Below are 21,161 nucleotides of genomic sequence, written 5' to 3'. Positions count from 1 at the left end.
ACCATGCTTCGCTGCCAACATCTGTGCCTAAAGAGTTGTGCACAGTATTGTGTGTTGTATCATCTGTTACCCTTGCTGCAGTGGGTTTTATGAAATTGTCACATTTTCATACAGTGTTGCTGTTCTGTCAAGTAATTACATCTGTATCTCTGCTGCTTTTTTCCCGAGGCAGAGCAGAGAGCAGGCTGGGGTGACAGCTGCAGTGACACTACCCTCCAATCACAGAAAACATACAGCGCCACATGGTGCATATTAGAGCAAAATCATATTTGACAACTGTGAGTTCTCTGCTCTGACATTAAACCATAACCTCTTTCATTAAGTGCTCACAGGGAGCTGCAGGACACTGCTGGTCAGAACAATGCAAACTATGATACAATAATGTCAATGAATTACATTCATTTTCTAGATTTTTTGTCATCCTTTAAAAATAGCTCCATTTTTTTACATGCTAAAATCTACAAATTATACAAATTTCCATCCCCATAAATACAACCTTATCTAAGTAACGCAGTGAGTTTATTTGATCAGTTTGTCCTTGTTAGCATTTACTGCTGGCTTACATTTAGCAGGACTTTAACCAACATATGGTAATCCTATTTCACGCCAGAGAACGATGAGCAGTCTCTTCGTTAAGAGTCTGATCAGCATTCAGTGTTATGTTAGCATGCAGGCTCTGTCCCTCAGAGCCGCCTCACTCCTCTCTCCCCCTCTCTGCTAGAAACAGGCCCTTGTGCTCCCAGCAGTCTCCTCCTGTTTTATTTACATCTTAAGCATTTAAGCTGATGCTTCATCCAGAGCAGTTTAGCGAGAGTAAGCAGTAGGAGGTCAGTGTCTGATTCAAGGACACTATTTACAGGACATATGGTTGCTTCAGGATTGAACCCATAACTTGTCATTTATAGAACAGTCCCTTTAATGTTCGGCCACCTGGCTGCTTTATTTGTGGCTGGGTAATATTGTGTAGAAGCGCTTTTATAAAAAATGTGATGAAAGTACTCTTAAGTCGAGTTGGTGTAAGTTACAGCAGATGCCATGCAGCTGGAAGCTGAGGGTGAAATCTCTTTTGAAGTAGTCTATTTTGGGGGATGATTTTGAGGACTAATCTCACAGCATGCCGAAAATATTTTGACCACAACCATGAAAATGGATGGAGCAGTTAAAAGGAGAGCAGGCCAGCATGGTAGCTCATCTTTGCTGTCTCTACCTTATTTATAGTCCAGAAAAGCAAAATAAAGCATGAGTTTAGCAGCAAAAAATTACAAACAAGCTTGAAAATAAAATTAAACTGAAAAAAATAAGCATACTAATTAAAGTATGACAAATTTAAAGACTGCAGATGTATCCTAAAACACAGTAACAAAGCACAACCCAGGAAACCAGTTGTTTATTGGAAGACAATCTTGGGAGCAAAAATCCAGCTGATCACACTTATGCAATTTAATATATGACATCATATACATCTCAGTACGTTAATAATTTCAGCCTTTAAGGCCTCCTGCATTTCCACTATTGGTACTTTTGTGCATTCCTGATTCAATCCTCCTCTCTCGTTCATGTTCCAACCCTTTGTCCAAAAAAGTGCTTCCTATGTTTGACTAGGTTTTCAGTAGTTATGGCACACAGCAGTTAACCAAATAAATTAACTTAGCGCAAAGAAACTTTGTACCCAACTGCTTACAGTACTTCATGCTACGAGATATATTGCATCTGATGCTACAGAATGCTTGGTGGAAAAATAGCAATAAAAGTCAGAATCCATAAAACATAGAAGTGAGATTTAGCCCAGAGTCCTTGTTGGGGTGATTTGAAAAAAAAAGTACACCAAGTAATATTTTTAGCATATTTTTCTTCAAATTATAAATATTTACAAGGATTTGAATTTTCTGAAAAACATAAGAATCACTTTTCAGGCATTTTTGCTAAACTGTGTAAAATTTTCTCCTGTCACGAGTAGCCATTCCTTAATTTCTAAGTACCATAGACCAGCGGTCCCCAACCCCCGAGCCATGCACTGGTACCGGTCCGTGAGTCGTTTGGTACCGGGCCGCGAGTGTTGAGGTTCAGGTGTGCAATTTATGGTTTACCGGGGGTTTTTTTCTTCGTTTTATCGTTCATATTTATTGTTTTTATCGTTACCTCAGTTCCCCTGTGTCTTTTCCCGTGTGTTATGAACACATTTTAGTTATTTAGGGCCGGTCCGTGGCACAAAATGAATGAAATATTGCAGAAAGACTGATGGAAGATGGAAACTTTTTTTCCCCTTCACATAAGAAAGAACACGCTTTTGGTCGATTAAATGTCTACTAAAACTTAAACACTGTAAAGAAGTGGCACACAGGAATTATGGCAACATCACATTGAAAGTTTGTAAAATTCATATAGAGAAATGGTCCTCATGCTAAACTTTCACCACGTTGAATGTCCATGTTTTTAAAAAAAAACTAACAAAAACAAAAAAACATCAATTGTTTCCAAACCACCTCATCACTCGTCTCCTTAAAGCCATCTATTTTTGAGTCTTATTTCAAAAGCTAAGGAGCCCCCGCATCATTGATTGTCCACTGGCCAAGGTAACGTCAGGTGACAGCTCTTGGAAATAGCCTTTGTAATTGGTCCCAATGAAACTGGCCAGGCGATCACTGCTTCATAGTGTTCTTGATGGTCCACCTCTGCCCCGAGCAGGGCTGCAGGACCAGCAGGTGGCCGGAGTAAACATTAGCCGGCACCACCTCCAGACAGCGTCCAGTAGCCCGATTTATGATCGATTCGTTCTGCAAGGCAGAAGGAGATACAATACTTTGGTTTTAACAGATTTCACAGATGGTCTGTGAACAATGCGTGATGGTGACAGAACAGTATGTAACCAGACCGGGCCTTATGTGAACTGTTGCAACCTCTTTCTTAAACAAATGGCACTAACTTTTTACCTTACATCTATATAAAATAAGTAAGGTCTCCCTATTTCCCTAAGACTTCTACGTCTGCAGGACTCTTCACTGCTTGTCCTGCTGTGTGACAAAGAATCGATGTGGCAGAAGGTCTGCAGCATCACTGTTCAAGCTCTCCTCTTCCCGTGCTACAGGCTGTAACTCTTTAGTTTTTAAAGGTTACCCAAACAGAACTAAAAGACCAACAGAAAATTGACTTACAAAAGGTTTTTCACATTAAAAGAAAAAGAGAATCAATGCCAAAGTAAAAGGTATATTGAGTCGCTTGTTACCCTTTAAGCAGTCTGGGTTTAGTTGTCTTAAGAGGACCCCTTATTTTCTAGCATAAATATAATTTTACAACAGTTATTGTTCATATTAATCATAGCCAAAGTCTCAATTTATGTGCAAATAATCCCCGTTAACCAGACTGCTTTGATTTCAGTAATAGCAGAGATGATATCCTAATATAGTCATCACAAACAGACAGATCTATCTGTGAAGTCCTACTGGCCCCGGTGTTAAAACCTTCTGTTTGTGAGGGTTTTAACACAAAGAAAGGTGGCTTCAACGGAGGTATTCGGAATATAAAGGCGGTTCTGTCAGATAAAGCATGAACTACGGGGCTGCAGCAATGCTGAGTATGAGAGAAATGAAGATTCATGCAAAGCTACTCTCATATTAGAGTCCAAGAGAAAAAAGAATGGACCCAGACATGAGCTCAATAGGTCCCTTTTAAAATCTGACATATAGATACTTTTCCTCTCAACTCTATGCCAGTAAATTTTAGTTTCTCTTATAAACACTCAGTTATATCATTGAAAAAGAGATTTCTTTACACTTCTGACCTGAGAGAAATGCCATGTCTTCTGTTTCACGTTGGTCACCTTTTCACAATTGAGGAGCTGAGGAAAGTTGCTCATCTGATCGTACACCACACAACGAGTGTCCTCACCAGTGCTGCCTAGGGGTCCCAGAAACAGCTGACCTTCTTTAGTGTAGCGTCCTAACTAAGAGGAAAACAGATACGTCACACATACAGTAAACGGAAAGTTACTGAACTGGCTGAGTGAATACTCTTCTCTTTATTAGCTAACGATGAAATAAGTATGTGATGATGTACAAGTTGAAGGTAACCTGGCAGGAATTTTCCTTGATTATGCAAGCTGTTGGGTTTTTTTTTTTGCTGCTTTGAACAAGAGGATGGTGTTGTTCCCAATACTGCTGAGAGGCAAAACATGTCTTTGTTCTTCACTGAGTGCTAAACACAAAGATTTTCCTGTACATCACTGCTAATCACAGTGTTGTTTCAGCAGAGTTCTAACCCACATATAGCCCTAACATTTTATATACACCAAATTCTGCAGTTTTCTCAACTTGACAGAAAGAAAAAGCAGAAGTGAGTCAGATTCTTCCCGCTCTGTTTTCTAACCTTTGTGTCTTTCACTTCAGCTTTTTCGTTCAGATTAATAGTAATTTCCACTTTAGCAGTGCAGATAAAACAGTTCCTTTGGTTGCATCTAGCTCTGAGGCTTTGAGTGTGCTGACGATAAAGACTGATTGGGAAATTGTTTATATCGCATTCTGTTCCTAACAAAGCATGAATAGTGGTTGCAATGCCTTGCAAAAGATATAAAGATAAAGCTTTCCATCAACCACCCAGTCAGCCCAGTTTGGGTCTTTTTGCAGAGTAACTGCATCCTGTTTGCAGTACATCATACAAAAGTTAGGTGATTTAACAGCGTTTGGACTCAAAATCTTAAAAAATCCCACTTGTGGTCCCTAGATGTCACTGCTTCTTCTTAAGAACAGAGTATTTATTAAAATGTTTTTCTAGTATCTTTGACCACTACAAGTTACATTCATCTTTTCACAGATATTCATATCGCACTTTATTTTATGCACTTATGTGCTTTATCTGTTTTGCATACACACCTACAGCCAGTCACCATTTAACCTAACGTGCATGTCATCGGACTGTGGGAGGAAGCCGGACTACCTGGAGAGAACCCACGCTAAGACACCATGGGGTCGCTTTTATCTCCGTGGAAGTGCAAGTGTGAAAAACTGGTGGTCTAATAAAAACTGAAGACTTTTTGTTCCATCAAAAGGATAACTTTAAAAAATGCAACTGAAGCATGTCTTGTGAAGAAAGTGTGATGCGGCTGTTCGATTTGTATTGTTGATTGTCATTTATGCTTAGAAATATTTACTTATATATGCTTAGAGTTTTGTAATTAATTGTAGATTGGTAGAGGTTTTGATCCTTGATAGTCTGCAAACTGTGTGTGTATTAGACAGCACTTTGGGAGCATGAGAGGTCATACCGTGTTTTATTGTTTTATGGTAGGATTAACGTAGTTGCGTCTGTTCTAGTCTAGTCTTTGTTTAGATGAACTGCAGGACTTCCTCACCGTGTTATCTAGGATGAACCATCTAGGGTGAGGGGGAGGCTACCCTCTTCCTGACCAAGGATGTTTGACCCTTTGATCAGCAGTCCACACACACACACACACACACACAGACACACACACACACACACACACACACACACACACACACACACACACACACACACACACACACACGCACGCAGTAAGGATGGGCGGACATGTCTCAGCCTCCACCACTCTCAGCACTGGAGCCCCCCAGGGGTGTGTTCTGAGCCCCCTGCTGTACTCTTTGTACACATATGACTGTGTGGCCACTACCAGCTCCACCACCATCATCAAGTTTGCTGACGACACCGTCGTGGTGGGCCTGATCTCTGATAACAACGAGACGGCCTACCTGAAGGAGATTAGGAATCTGGAGAACTGGTGCCAGAGGAACAACCTCCTTCTAAACGTCAGTAAGACAAAGGAGCTGATAGTGGACTTCAGCACTAAGCAGGAGAGGAACTACCAGACCCCCGTCATCAACGAGTGCCCAGTGGAGAGAGTGGACAGCTTCAAATACCTCGGAGTTCACATCACGCAGGACCTGTCATGGTCCTGTCACATCAACACCGTGGTGAAAAAGGCCCGTCAGCGTCTCTACCACCTCAGACGCTTGAGAGACTTCCAACTGCCCTCCAAAGTGCTCAGGAACTTTTACTCGTGCACCATAGAGAGCATCCTGGCGGGAAACATCTTAACCTGGTTCGGGAACAGCACCATGCAGGACAGACGAGCTCTACAGAGGGTTGTGCGGTCAGCTGAGCGCACCATCCGCTCCGAGCTCCCTGACCTGCACTCAATCTACAGCAGGCGGTGCTGGACCAAGGCCAGGAAGATCGTGAAGGACCTCAGCCATCCCAACAACAGACTGTTCTCTCTGTTGAGGTCAGGAAAGCGATTCCGCTCCCTGAAGACCAACACAGAGAGACTGAGGAGGAGCTTCTTCCCGCAGGCGATACGGTCTCTCAATCACACCACCACACAGTACTGACCCACACATACAGTTCTTACACACACACTGGACTTTCTGGACTTTGTTTTTGCACAACACTGGTCACTATATTCTTCATTTCCGGTTAATACTTGTACAGCTGCTGTTATTGTGTATATATTTATTTATATTTAGATTTCTTCATACATTCTTATATAGTTCTATACTGTGTATTGGTGTATTTTGTTGTACAGTTATTTTATTTTCAACTTTAATTTATATATTTTATCTTATTCTTCCCAGTTAAATTTACCCTTCATTCTAATTTGTGTTGTACAGTTATTTCATTTTTAACCTTAATTTATATTTTATTCCTTCCTAGTTAAATTTACCCCTTTTTAATTTTTCATATTTATTTCCTACCTTATTCATAGCCTTTCCTTTTTTGTTTTCTTTAGGTCACGAGCAGTTGTCCAAGCATTTCACTACATATCGTACTGTGTATGACTGTGTATGTGACAAATAAAATTTGAATTTGAATTTATTACTCTTTGTGTGTATGTAGACGTCATATGTTAACGAACTTATGCATATTCATGTAACCTCAATAAAAGGACAGTGGTACGGGAGGACGGACGAGAGCAACTGGGGCCAAGCGAAGGAACGGCGATTGTCCGGTTCTCTCCCGTGCACGAGTAACATGAAGCTTGCCTACTTCGTGTCTTGCTTTGCAGTGTAATTATATTGCCTTTAACGTTCCAGCGGATGGGTTCAAGCTACAAACCTATCAGCGGCACTCATTTTTCCAGAATTGAATTGAAATTTTAGCTCCTTTAGCATTTTACCACTGAAGCCTTGACTTTCTGCCTAAAGCACCTGTTTACCACTGTGAGCTAAAAAGAGAGGCCCTTAGGGCTGAAGGGATGAAGAGCTGACACTGGCTGACTCAGGGCTTCAACACAAAAAGTGCAAGACACAATTTTATTCTGACAGCAGAACTCGCTCCTTGGAGGATTTCAGCTGAGCCTGTGATTGAGACACAGCTGCAAATCACATCACCGGAGAAGCTCACTGTATGTTTTCATGAGAAAGCAAAGCAACTGGAAAAAGATGGAGTATACTCTTTAGTATGGTGGTGAGGAAGAGTGTTGTACCTGAGGACCCCACCCATGGCATGGGTGCAGGGTGGCTGTGTGGTTCTCCTTCACACCCTGATCCATACACAGGTGGCTTGCTTTAGAATTGCGGACCTTAAATACACAAAAAAAAAGAGTCAGACTTAATTCATAAAATATGAATATTCCCCAAAATAATTACCGATTAAAAATGTATAAAGGCTAAAAACAAGGATGTGTCAGTGTGGATCAGACAAAGTTCTAAATCTCATTTATTTTCTATTAACAGCTGAGAAGATGTGGATGTACATGCTGTCTGAGTCCCTGCTTTCTTGTTATATTTTGGTCTGTGGAGGAGATACAAGTTTCTTAGGACTTTGTGTAAGTATCATTTATTTAATTTCAGTGGTTTAATTTGTACATCAGATCTTACATCTACAAACTTACTTTTTCCTGTGTCTTTGTCCTTCATGGCTCACCTCACCGTAGAACAGCGTATCGTTGTACCTCCTCATCTCTGGGTAAACGTTGTCTAGGTACCAGTGAAAGCTCTTACATTGCAGACTCTTCCTCAGTGCAACCCTCTGTGATATGTCTCCGTAATCAATACCGTGGTTCTGCAAGAGCAAAGGAAGTTATTATGCCTAAAGTCTCTACATAAATTGTGGAACCAAAAGAAAAACTGTTTGGCTCTGAACATGGACATCTGATAGTCACAAACAGACAAGCATGACTGACAGCATCCTCTCTAAGAGAGGTCTTGGTGCAGAAAAATGCCGTTCTCACCTCCATGGGGATGTTCCAGGCCAGGTAGACATTGGACTTGTACTCATCCATCCAGACCTCTGCCACACGCAGGGCATTAAGGCGTGTGTGGAAAGCTATGTTACTGTGGTAAGGTTTCTTCATTCGTGCAATATGAGCCACTCTGGAGCAAGGCAGCACCTCCATACTGCCTCCACACAGCCACACCTGTGGGTAGTAGGAGTATGAATTAAAGCTCACAATAATATACTGCTGGCTGCTGGGCAGCAGGAAATATAAATAGGCAGATGCACAGTCGCCGCGATGTCCTGATTTATAAAGTCAATTACAGCTAACAGCTGGAGCATAGAGCACCTGGAAGGACGTGTTTTCTTTGTGCTGGAACTAATGAAAGCTAAATCTGTACATTTAGAAGTCCTTCTCGGTTTTTCTTCTTGTTTTCTGTTATATAAAAAATATCTAATTGTTGCTTTTATTCATTTTTTTCTAGCCAACCTTAAGGGGCATCAAGAGGAGCTGAGGTTTTCGGCACTTCAGCACTGGGTTAACTTTTAAGCTCCAACTGTGAGTATACATACATAAATGCATGTTTTTTTACTTATATTGTTTGCTGTGACAACGTATCATCCAGAGCACTCTCCCAGTCAGCGAATACACCATGATGATTCCAGGCATGTCATTAAAGATCAACAAGAAGAGACGGTCAGAAGCACAAGTCATGCTTGAAGATGTGGCCAAAACATCTTCTACAGTTCACCATGCTATTTCCCAGCTTTGATGTAGGACAGCGGGCCAGAACAATAAGACATGAATGCTAGCATAGCCCCAAGAGCTACACAACAACAGAATAAAAAAAGAAGCATAAAAGCAAGCAGTTTACACAATCATAAAAGCATAAGACAACAAGTGAGTTTTGAGTTGGGACTTAAAGAGAGAGATGGAAGAGATATTTCTTAAATCAGGAGGTAGGGAATTCCAGAGTCGTGGAGCAGAGCAGCTGAAAGCCCTGCTCCCCATGGTGGCAAGACGGGGGGAAGGGACGGAGAGAGAAAGGGAAGAAGAAGATCTAAGACATCGAGATGGGGCAGTGATCTGAACCAGATCAGAGAGATATGGAGGAGAGAGATGATGAATAGCCTTAAATGTGTACAAGAGTATTTCTTCTTCCTGACCAAGATTCGTTCCTTTTGTTGCTTCTCATTAACAGAGGTCAAAGAAAGTATAATGATAAAGTGGAGAACTACTGGACATCATTCATTTTTGGTGCTAAAGGTTTAAGAATTAACTGCAGCAGAAGAGCTTCACCTGCTTGTGAAGTGGTTTAGAAAAGAAACCTCAGAGCATGAAGGTTGAATCAATTATCTCCTCATACAAACCACCCAGCAGCTGAGCTGAAAATGATATCAGAATGGCTAGAACAATGTTATGGTGCATCTAGAGCTACTGAAACAGCTCTTAATGCAAAACTTTAAAAAAGAGCTTTTTGACCTAGCAGACTTGCTATTGAAGAAATAGGAAGCTGAACAAGATAACTTCCTCCCAGGATCCTCTCTGGAAACAGCCAGTGGTACTCATCCCTTTTTCCAAAAGCTTCTACACAACCTCAGGAAAAATGGACATGCCCAAATAAGGGCATCATGTAGCTACAATCTCTAAGTTGATCAGTGGTGGAATCCAATGACCTAGCTGTAATCCTTACTTCATTCACAATGATAGCCATCAAAATCAGCAGGTCAAGACTGAGGTATCCTCTGCAGGTTTGGAGAACAAATGTGCAAAGCCAGCAACTGACCAATTAGGAACTATCCCAGCCACAGAAAAACACAGCCCTTAAACAAACACAGAGGCTTCAGAGGAAAACCCCTTGAAGAACAGATGAGAACAGGACATGGTGCTGTGAATTCATTCATGCAGGACTGTGAGTGAGATCAAACCACTGGACCCTGAATTGACCTCTCACTGTTAGGTAGAATTGTTGTGCACATCCACAAGCTTCAAAAGGAGATTAACTGCTCTCATAATGAATAATTTACCCAGAAAGTGGATCTCGGCAGGGTACTCACAGAAGAACTGAGCATCAAAATGGAAAAGAAAGAAGATTTAAGACACGTTAGGCATGGTTGTTGTTGACAGAAGGACTGGTCTGAGTATTTTGGAAACTCCTGATCTACTAGGATATTTCTGTATTACCATCTCTAGGGTTATCCCAAGGGATGGTCCAAAAAAGAGGAAATATCCAATGAGAGACAGTTCTCTGGGTGAAAATATCTTGTTGATACCAGACCCGACCAGAGACTGCTTTGAGCTGACAAGAAGGCAACAGTAAAACAGATAACTTCTTCTTAAAAACCACTTTTGCATTACTTTGAACCGTGAACCTTGAAGAATTTGGGCTAGAGCAGCAGAGGACCATATCAGGTGCTACTCTTGTGAGCTAACAGGAAAGTCTCCACAGTCAGGGGATCTCAATCAGATAGATCACCTTTGGTATATGACGCAATGGGAGATTCCCATCGTGAATGCACAGCTGACAAATCTGCATCAACTGCATGAGGCCATCATGCCACGATCAATCTTTGAGGAATGTTTCCAGTACTTTGTTGAATCTATGCCATGAAGAATTAAAACAGCTCTGAAGGCAAAAGAGTGTCCAACCTAATACTGACAAGGTGTATCTAATAAAGTATCTGCTGAGTGTGTCCAACCCACGAGCCTTCTGCTGTGAACATAATGAAGACATGGATATCCAAGCTATCTGAACCCACGTCAAAGTGATGTGAGCGTAACAGAAACTTCAAACTGACAGGTCGCCAAACAATTGCACAGATGCAACCTATTTCACTCCTGACAAACATTCCTACTGGATAAAAAGTAGGTCCGTCAGTCTTTCTTCACACTGGGAACAATATGAAACATGTTCCATCCACAGATAAGGAGCACTACAAACAGAAAATGGGCACATAGGTTTTAAAGATAACCTATGTGTTTCTGTTACCCAAGGACACGGGTGCTAACCAACAGAGGGTATGCCAAAAAAAAACATTTTACTGCTCTCTGCCACACTCTAAGATAAATAAGCAGTACTATGATTTCATGTAAAAGATGTTGGACAACAACCATGCAAAATTGCCCCATAGAGGTGCTGATATCTACCGCTTAACATTCATTATCCCAAGAATCCTGTTAAAACCCAAACAGTCATTGATTCAAGTGCTTGTTATGAAAGAGTTTCTCTGAATGAGGGCCTTCTCCCTGGACACATCCAAACAATCCTCTTGTAAGGGTTGTAGTGAAATGTAGAAATGTTGTTGTCGCAGGGCAACTCTGGATATGTGTCCCACTGCTTTGTAGTAAAAGAGGAACAGAAAGAAATGTGGTTCTTGAGATGTGACATTGTGGGCTAGATTCATGTCTTTGCTAATACTTCATCTCCAGCAGTTGTAATATATTTATAGGTGCGTTGAAGCTGAATTTTAGCTGTTTTATTGCATCTGTACACGTTTACTTATCTAGACTTAATTTTGGGGGGAATCTTGATATTTTTGATGACAAGATATAAGAACTTTCCATTTCAGATTCAAGTTATGACCAAGTCAACTCAAAGACAAGGCAACCGTTTTTGTCTTTCTAAAAATATTTGATTGTTTAGCTTGCTGGATAAAAGCCAACACACTCGGGTTGTGAAAATGTTTGACGTTATTTTTTCAGGAAAAATCTAATAACCTTGCAGAAAAACAAAAGACTCTCCAATCTCTCAAAATGTACAGAAACAAACTCCAACCTTCCTGCTCTGCTCTACGTGACCTATTTATCTCCATTGCCCTGCTGTGAGCTGCTCACACAGGACTGGTCCTCCAGGACTCTTAATGGGGCCTCATCAGTGGTGCCACGCTACGGTGGCCACTGCTCCACTTAAAACCTACAGGGGTAAAGAGGGAGCAGGAACAAGAGGAAACTGGGTGACACACAAACCCTGATGCCTAGTTCGATGTTCTCCCCTCCGTAGACGTCCATGCCTGAGTCGAGTAGACCGAGTTCTCCAAAGTAGTCCCGATTGGCCACAAAGGAGCATCCAATCATGGCAGGCGTCCTGCAGCCAGGAAAACACACTATCATGTGACACTGAGCGTTTGCAAACACCAGAATGTGTTTTTTTGTGGCTTTATCTGATGTTTATTTTGGAGTACTTTTCTACAACCCAAATCTCCACTATGCAAAGTTTCACACTTTATATTTCAGCCTATTATGTGGAGGGTAAATCTAAACATTTTTGTGCATACTCATGCAATTTATTCTTATTTTTAATTAAAGAATGGAAGGAAATCCAATTTAACACAAATATATGGGTGATAATCAGATAATTAAAATCCTATTTTCACCACTCTCTAATTTAGGCTGTAATTTTTTTATTGCTTTAATGAAGTCTGGTTTCCCATCAGGAGCTTTTTTTCTTGTTTTCCCCTAATCTTCCCCAAAACTAAAAAAAGAACTTGGTGGCAGTTTTATTGAAAATCTTAAAGAAGTGGAAAAAAATACATCTCAGAAGTGTGAGATCTGTGTTCACGTTTAAATGGGAGAAGCTGGCATACCTTATTGGTGCAGACATGTCTCCCTCCTCCCACCACTCTTTGGGTGGATTAATGTACATGCACCACAGTTCCCAGTTGTAGCCATGGCCAGAGTTCTCATAGCGCTCCACCTCAAAGGTATCGTGCTTGATGTTGTCGATTGACGGCAAGATAATCCTCTTGTGGTTTTCTTTTATTCTAGCTAGAACTGGTTCTGACCTGAAAAAAGTGCAAACACACACACACTCACACATTTAGTTGACTTTACTTTGTGCAGAAACAAAGTTTATAACATCTTTTAAGAGCACCACTTTTTTCATCCACTTCAGTCAAATAGAAAGTTCCTTGTGTCGTCCCAGTTTTATCACTAATTCTGTTTGATTCAGCCGAGTTGAGCTCTGCAGGGGGCAGTGAGAGAACTGCACGGTATACCTTAAGTTATGCACTGAGCTCGAAAATGAGATCCACAAAAAGACATCAACAGGATGTGGCAGTTGTCTTAGCGGGGTTAATAAGGTCCCTCATTGCATGCTAATTTCTTGACAGTATTTAGCCTTTGATTCAGTTCACCACCAAGCGCTCAGCTTTTTTGAATTAGTACAAAACCTTCATTTTTTATGGTTACTAAAAATTTACTTTTACGACAAGTTCTCCAAGAGGGGTCCTGTTTTGGTGTGTGTTTTATGTGTGCTTGTGATGTTTTTTTTTAAATAAAATCCGTTCAACCTGATCCCACAGCCTCAAGTGTCTCATTTTAAAACTTCTCAGGCGTGAAATAGCTTGGCTCTTCCTTTTATGCAGCTTCAGCTATCCTTTGTCTTCTCTTTCCATGGTTTCTTTGCACTTTGTAGCACTCTTTTAACACTGATACCCAAAGCTCTATTATTGTCATTGTTGTTATCATGAATAAGTTATTCCAATGTTCATACATTTGGCAAAGATATGTTTTTTTCCAGATTTAATTTTGAGTACATGTCATTTTTGTTTTTGAATGCTGTGTTTCACTTTAATTTACACTAAAATAAGCCTTTTTCCAAATACCAAAAATTCACTCCTGACTGTTAATAACACCGTGCTTCCCGCTAGATGATAGGACCCACTCACCATGATGGGGTGAACTCCACATGGGCATCAAAAAATCCTGTCACCTCAGCAGTGGCTACCTTCCAACCCTCGATCCTGGCCCTGATCAATCCCTCTCTCTTTTGGTTCCTTACAATCTTCACCAGGCCGGGATAGCGTTTGTTCACATACTCCTCCAGTGGACCTTTCAGTTGCTCTACAGTTCAGAAAATGAAGATAACACATCAAACAAAACAAGTCAGAAATGCTTATAAAGACTGATCTTTAGTTGATCTTTGAATCTGCCGTTTAGCTTATAATCTGCACATCTATCCTTGAACAGTCTGCCAGCTGGAGTTTTCCAGTATTTGATCTGATGTCAGGACTAATAAAGCCTGAAAAGAATATATCACCATTGCAGCTAAGTTGGCGAGTTTAAGAAGAATCCCTACATGCTAAAGAAAGTGCTTGTATTTTTTTCTTAGCTTCTCTAACATCAGATCCATTGCAGCCCTCTTTACTGAAGAAAGGAGGAAAAAAAGAAAAATGCTGTTCCAGAGTCCCCTCTGGCAGCAACAATCAAAGCCTGACACATTATGCCTAGCTTGCATAATTATTTTCATGCAATCACAATAATTGGAATTCATGTCGATAAATATGAAAGGACAGCAGAGTGAGCTTAAGCAACCATTCCCAGTATGACAACTCTTTTGTCTCACTTCTCTCACTGGCAGCCTGCACTCCTTTATAAACCGCACATCAAGCCTTAGTATTGGTTGTGTGAAACAACATGATAAGAACACAAAGGGCAACCCACTAAGCACTAAATGGTAAATGGCCTGCATTTGTATAGCGCTTTTCTAGTCCCTAAGGACCCCAAAGCGCTTCACACTACATTCAGTCATTCACCCATTCACACACACATTCACACACTGTGAATGTGTGTGTGAATGCCCCAGGGCAGCTGCAAGCTACATTGTAGCCACAGCTGCCCTGGGGCGCACTGACAGAGGCGAGGCTGCCGGACACTGGCGCCACCGGGCCCTCTGACCACCACCAGTAGGCAAACACGGGGTTAGTATCTTGCCCAAGGATATTTGGCATGCAGCCAGGAGGCAGCCTGGGATCGAACCACCGACCTTCTGATTAGTGGCTGACCTGCTCTGCCACCTAAGCTACAGCCACCCCACTAAGCAGTGTTTTTGATTTTTATTTTAGGCTGTCCAGAGACAAAGAACTAAAAAATATTTAATATACAGTGGGGCAAAAAAGTATTTAGTCAGCCACTGATTGTGCAAGTTCCCCCACCTAAAATGATGACAGAGGTCAGTAATTTGCACCAGAGGTACACTTCAACTGTGAGAGACAGAATGTGAAAAAAAAATCCATGAATCCACATGGTAGGATTTGTAAAGAATTTATTCGTAAATCAGGGTGGAAAATAAGTATTTGGTCAATAACAAAAATACAACTCAATACTTTGTAACATAACCTTTGTTGGCAATAACAGAGGTCAAACGTTTACTATAGGTCTTTACCAGGTTTGCACACACAGTAGCTGGTATTTTGGCCCATTCCTCCATGCAGATCTTCTCGAGAGCAGTGATGTTTTGGGGCTGTCGCCGAGCAACACGGACTTTCAACTCCCGCCACAGATTTTCTATGGGGTTGAGGTCTGGAGACTGGCTAGGCCACTCCAGGACTTTCAAATGCTTCTTACGGAGCCACTCCTTTGTTGCCCGGGTGGTGTGTTTTGGATCATTGTCGTGTTGGAAGACCCAGCCTCGTTTCATCTTCAAAGTTCTCACTGATGGAAGGAGGTTTTGGCTCAAAATCTCACGATACATGGCCCCATTCATTCTGTCCTTAACACGGATCAGTCGTCCTGTCCCCTTGGCAGAAAAACAGCCCCATAGCATGATGTTTCCACCCCCATGCTTCACAGTAGGTATGGTGTTCTTGGGATGCAACTCAGTATTCTTCTTCCTCCAAACACGACGAGTTGAGTTTATACCAAAAAGTTCTACTTTGGTTTCATCTGACCACATGACATTCTCCCAATCCTCTGCTGTATCATCCATGTGCTCTCTGGCAAACTTCAGACGGGCCTGGACATGCACTGGCTTCAGCAGCGGAACACGTCTGGCACTGCGGGATTTGATTCCCTGCCGTTGTAGTGTGTTACTGATGGTGACCTTTGTTACTGTGGTCCCAGCTCTCTGCAGGTCATTCACCAGGTCCCCCCGTGTGGTTCTGGGATCTTTGCTCACCGTTCTCATGATCATTTTGACCCCACGGGATGAGATCTTGCGTGGAGCCCCAGATCGAGGGAGATTATCAGTGGTCTTGTATATCTTCCATTTTCTGATGATTGCTCCCACAGTTGATTTTTGCACACCAAGCTGCTTGCCTGTTGTAGATTCACTCTTCCCAGTCTGGCGCAGGTCTACAATACTTTTCCTGGTGTCCTTCGAAAGCTCTTTGGTCTTGGCCATGGCGGAGTTTGGAGTCTGACTGTTTGAGGCTGTGGACAGGTGTCTTTTATACAGATGATGAGTTCAAACAGGTGCCATTCATACAGGTAACGAGTGGGGGACAGAAAAGCTTCTTACAGAAGACGTTACAGGTCTGTGAGAGCCAGAGATTTTCCTTGTTTGAGGTGACCAAATACTTATTTTCCACCCTAATTTACGAATAAATTCTTTACAAATCCAACCATGTGAATTCATGGATTTTTTTTTCACATTCTGTCTCTCACAGTTGAAGTGTACCTCTGGTGCAAATTACTGACCTCTGTCATCATTTTAGGTGGAGGAACTTGCACAATCGGTGGTTGACTAAATACTTTTTTGCCCCACTGTACCTATGAAAATATACTCACTGTATATATATATATAATCAAAGCATTTCTTTAGCAAAGTGCACATACTAGCCCTTTTTAAGTTCATTGACATATGTGCACTCAAACAGGCCCAATGAGATTGAGGGTTATACCCCAATTATTTGTGTTAGGTTTGTAAGCTTTTCCAAATGAATACAGAAAATCAGCAAAACCACCATAAAGAAAGCTTATTTAAATAAAGCTGATATTGGGAGAACAAAGCCCAAGGGGTGGAAAATGAGTAAAAAACCTGTGAAGCAGAGAATAACATGAGGGACTGTTGCAGAGCGCATGAGTGAAACAAGCTCACAGATGAGCTGACAAAGATTGGCAGAAATCACTTTAGAGCAGCCGGGTAATAAGGAACAGGTGAACATAGAGTGGAGCAGATAATTACGAGCAAAAACCCAAACAAATACTTTCAGACAATCCTAAAGCTCTTATTTAGTTGCATAGAGCCATGTGTGAACATTTTGTCTTTACATTTTGCTTCCAAGGAACCGAACTGTCTTTTAATTCTGTAATTTATTTCACGTTCTTCAGGCTTTCTGAAGGTCCTTCAAATTTTTCTTTGGACATCATTTTATTATAATTTTCAGTGCAGTCCTTTATTTGTTTGTTCCTATGAATCATTCACACATAATAAAGGCACCTAACTCAAGGGACAAATTCGTTACTGGCACATTACCAGCAGCTTGTCACAAATACACAATTTGTTTCCTGCACAAAAAATGACAACGATAACACACCAGCAAGGTGATTACCAAAGAGCTATTAGCCAAAAACTTGACATATGTCAAGAAACTAAACAAGTAGAGGACAAAAGAACTGGCAGCTTAAATAAAAACATCTACAGCAGACGAACAGAATTTGAAAGTTGTGTCCTTAAGAAATAACACAAAACTGACACACAACCTGAGCGATGCATCTGGCATCTTATGTTTGCAAGTTTCAGTAAACTGCTGCATCTATTTCCCATTTTCCTAGCAAAATACAAAGACATGATGGCTTATTAGCTCATCCTATCCTAAATAACCACTAATGTATGCCAACTATTGTCACTGCTACACTATCAAAAGCTGAAAACAAACATAAAAAACATACAAATTCATCACCACAACAACACAGTTGATAAATAAAGAAATACAGAAGCACACATGCAAATAGAGAGATGACATAAAAGTTCTCACTCAGCTCCCTGCGGTGCTGTTTTAAGCTCCAACTCACTCTAAACAACACCAACGGGGGTCTACTGCTTCCTGAGCATCAACGACCGCGCCACCTTTTTAAGATAAGATAAGATAAGATAAGATAAGATAAGATAAGATAAGATAAGATAAGATAAGATAAGATAACCTTTATTAGTCCCACACGTGGGAAATTTGTTTTGTCACAGCAGGAAGAGGACAGTGCAAAGGTTATTCACTAGTTTCAGTTTTATAATAATATAAAACTTAATTATATAATTATATTCAGGTTACATGACACTTATTGTATAAGATAATTATTTCTGGGATGCTGAATGACAATTTGATGTGTATTTTGTTGCTTTCAGTAGAAATCCTGCTGATGACTCAGTGGATTTTAGATGGAAATTCTGTGTTTCACTCACTATAAACCATCTTCTAATCAGAGGGCGAAAAAGCCACTCTTCTTATTTGGTATTAGCTGAAGAAAATATTTAATCTATACTGACCGTCATCGCTGTTGTCGTCCACCAGGATGACCTCCTTGAGCAAGTGTGTGATTGACAGCTGAGTGGACTGAGCGCAGGATCACCGACAGAGCCTCGTTGACGAAGATGAAGATGAGGGAGATTTGGGGAAGGTCTCTTGAGTAGCTGACCTTTCTACATCTGTAGAAAGACACGACACAACACCTGTAAACTACTTGCATTAAGTAATACGAGGTGCCAGTGGAGCACTAGAGTGATGGTTTGGGAAAAGTAGTCTACAAAGTTATACAATTAAAAAGACAATCATGATTTTGTATTGATGAGCCCATTTACCATGATTTCTAACATTTCTGATCAATTGAATGTTGTATTAAATAACAAGGAATATGCCTTTCTTTTTAAAAAATGAGGACATTTCTCAGTGAACCTTAATTTTTGAGTGCTCGCATATTTAATTTTGAATTTGTAAAAAAGACTAAACTACCTCCATAGAGCTGCTGACGTCTTGTTCAATGGGGCTGAAAGGCAGAGCAAGTGCTGCTTCCTGTTCAACTATAATCACAAGGATTTATTTTCCACATTGGCCTTTTAACTGCATGTGCTGTTTCAGATAGAAACCCTATTTTAAACTTGTTTTGTTTAAACAGCTCTAATGAAGCGGAAAGCGGCAGGGTGAGGCTTTGGCTCTAAGTTTAGCACATGTGGGAAAGGAAGGGGCTTCTTTTATTGTCTCCTTTTCACGTCTTTTTTTCTTTTATCGATTATCTTATTTCCTCTGTGAAATAATAGCTAATTAGAAGTTATTCTATAACAAATCCAGTGTTTTCAATTCACGAGGTTGGAGAACACTTTTTTAGGGTTTTTGGCAGGAAACCATTAGAAAACAGAAGGCAACATTAACAAGATTAACCACGAAGAACTGGGACATTTGTCACCTTTTTTCTCCTTCTGATACAATATTGCAAAAGTCTTGAGGCATCCTCATTTCGTTATATTCTGCTGGGAAAATGGGAAATAGGCAGAGCAATTCACTGAAACGTGCAAACATAAATGGAAATACAGTACATAAGGCAAAAATGTACTTGAAAGTCAATATTTGGTATGGCCACCTTTACTATCGAACATAGCCTGGACTCTCTCTTTCCGGAACACACTGCTTTAATAAATGTTGAGGTCTGGGCTCTGGGGAGGCCAATCCATGACTGATCTAGGTATACGTTTACTGCATTCACCGTGTGTTTGGGATCATTGTCGTAATGAATAAAAATATGCCTTTTCCAACTAGATGCTTTTCAGCTGGGACTGCATGATTAATGAAAATCTTAATATCTGGTTCATATTTCCATCAGCTTTCTCAAGATTCCCAACACCACTGGCAGAGCCTTCATCGTGTTTTACAGATGGATGTAAACACCCTCTGTTGGAGTCATATCAACAATTATTTGAACCAAAAATGTCAAATATGAATTCATAATGCTGTAAGACCTGTTGCCACTGATATAGTCCAGTTCTCGTGTAATTTACCATACCTCAGCCTTTTCTCCCTGTTTCTCTTCACTAAAAATGGCTTCCTGACAGCCTTCCACTGAGACCGTTTCTGATGAGGCTTCAGCAAACAGCAGATGGATCCATTAAAGGGCCAGTGCATCTCTCAGGTACTTCAAGTCTTTGCTTTTCTTTATATTTTTCTACATCTTAAGGACATGATTTCCAGATACAGTTCATCTGCTGTACAGAGTTATTTAGTCCTGCTACTTTTCCGGTTTCCTCAATTTTTTTAAGGACTCACAGCACGCCAGATTTTTGGGAACCACCTAGTTGGTTCAAAATGTTATTTTTACCTATCAGATTTTGTTATCTTTTAGATTCTTAAAGTGCTATGCTGTGGTGTGCTGGGGGAGCAGCACAGCAAAGAAGGACTCATCCAGGCTGGAAAAACTGATCAGGAAGGCTAGCTCTGTGGTCGGCATGAAGCTGGACACCCTGGTGACAGTGGCAGAGAAAAGGACACTAAAGAAACTGATGGACATTATGGACAATGCCAGGCATCCTCTGCACACGGCCATTAACAACCAGAAGAGTCTGTTCAGTGACAGGTTGCTTCTCCCCAAGACAAGAACTAACAGACTTAAAAACTCCTTTGTCCCACACGCCATCAGACTGTTTAACTCCTCTCTGGAGGGGAGAGGGAGGGGAAACAGGAGGACAAAGGAGGGGGGAACAACTAAGCTGTAGTGCCTCTTCACCTCACTGTGCAATACCTTTTGTGCAATACTTTTGTAAATAGTCAACAGTGCAATAGACCTCAATACTCGATACTTTGGGAGCCATAAACATCATTAGACCAGTGCACATATTGGTAAATGGACTGGTTCTTATATAGCGCTTTTCTACTCTTCTGAGCACTCAAAGCGCTTTACACAACTTGTGCATTCACCCATTCACACCCATTCGCACAAGCACATTGTTCTAGGTGCTTTCTAAGTAACATTCACACACATTCATACTCCGATGGATGCATCGGAGAGCAATTTGGGGTTAATATCTTGCCCAAGGATATTTGGCATGCAGACTGGGGGAAGCCAGGAATCGAACCACCAATCTTCCGATCAGCAGATGACCTGCTCTACCGCCTGAGCTACAGCCACCCCCTTATTGTCTCTATTGTGCTCTGTCTTGGTTGTTGAGTTGACTAATGTGGAAATAAAATTTATCCAGCAGTAAACCTGAGTTTGCGGTGAGGGAAGCATCTTGTACAGTACAGCACTTTCCAGCAGGAACTTCGATAGAATGTAA

General features: G+C 41.1%; 1 pseudogene; it reads right to left on the bottom strand.

Annotated features, from left to right (window-relative positions):
• Positions 1-1,371: 1,371 nt before the first annotated feature.
• On the bottom strand, positions 1,372-19,350 carry LOC146693125 (polypeptide N-acetylgalactosaminyltransferase 17-like; annotated as a pseudogene).
• Between the last annotated feature and the right edge of the window lie 1,811 nt (positions 19,351-21,161).

Source organism: Copadichromis virginalis, linkage group LG14 (assembly GCF_057382275.1).
Source record: "Copadichromis virginalis isolate Kocher_CV1m ecotype Utaka linkage group LG14, C_Virginalis_male_GT1.1, whole genome shotgun sequence".
NCBI lineage: Eukaryota > Metazoa > Chordata > Actinopteri > Cichliformes > Cichlidae > Copadichromis > Copadichromis virginalis.
Note: the sequence above shows the minus strand (reverse complement) of the source record. Positions and strands in the feature narration are given on the sequence as shown.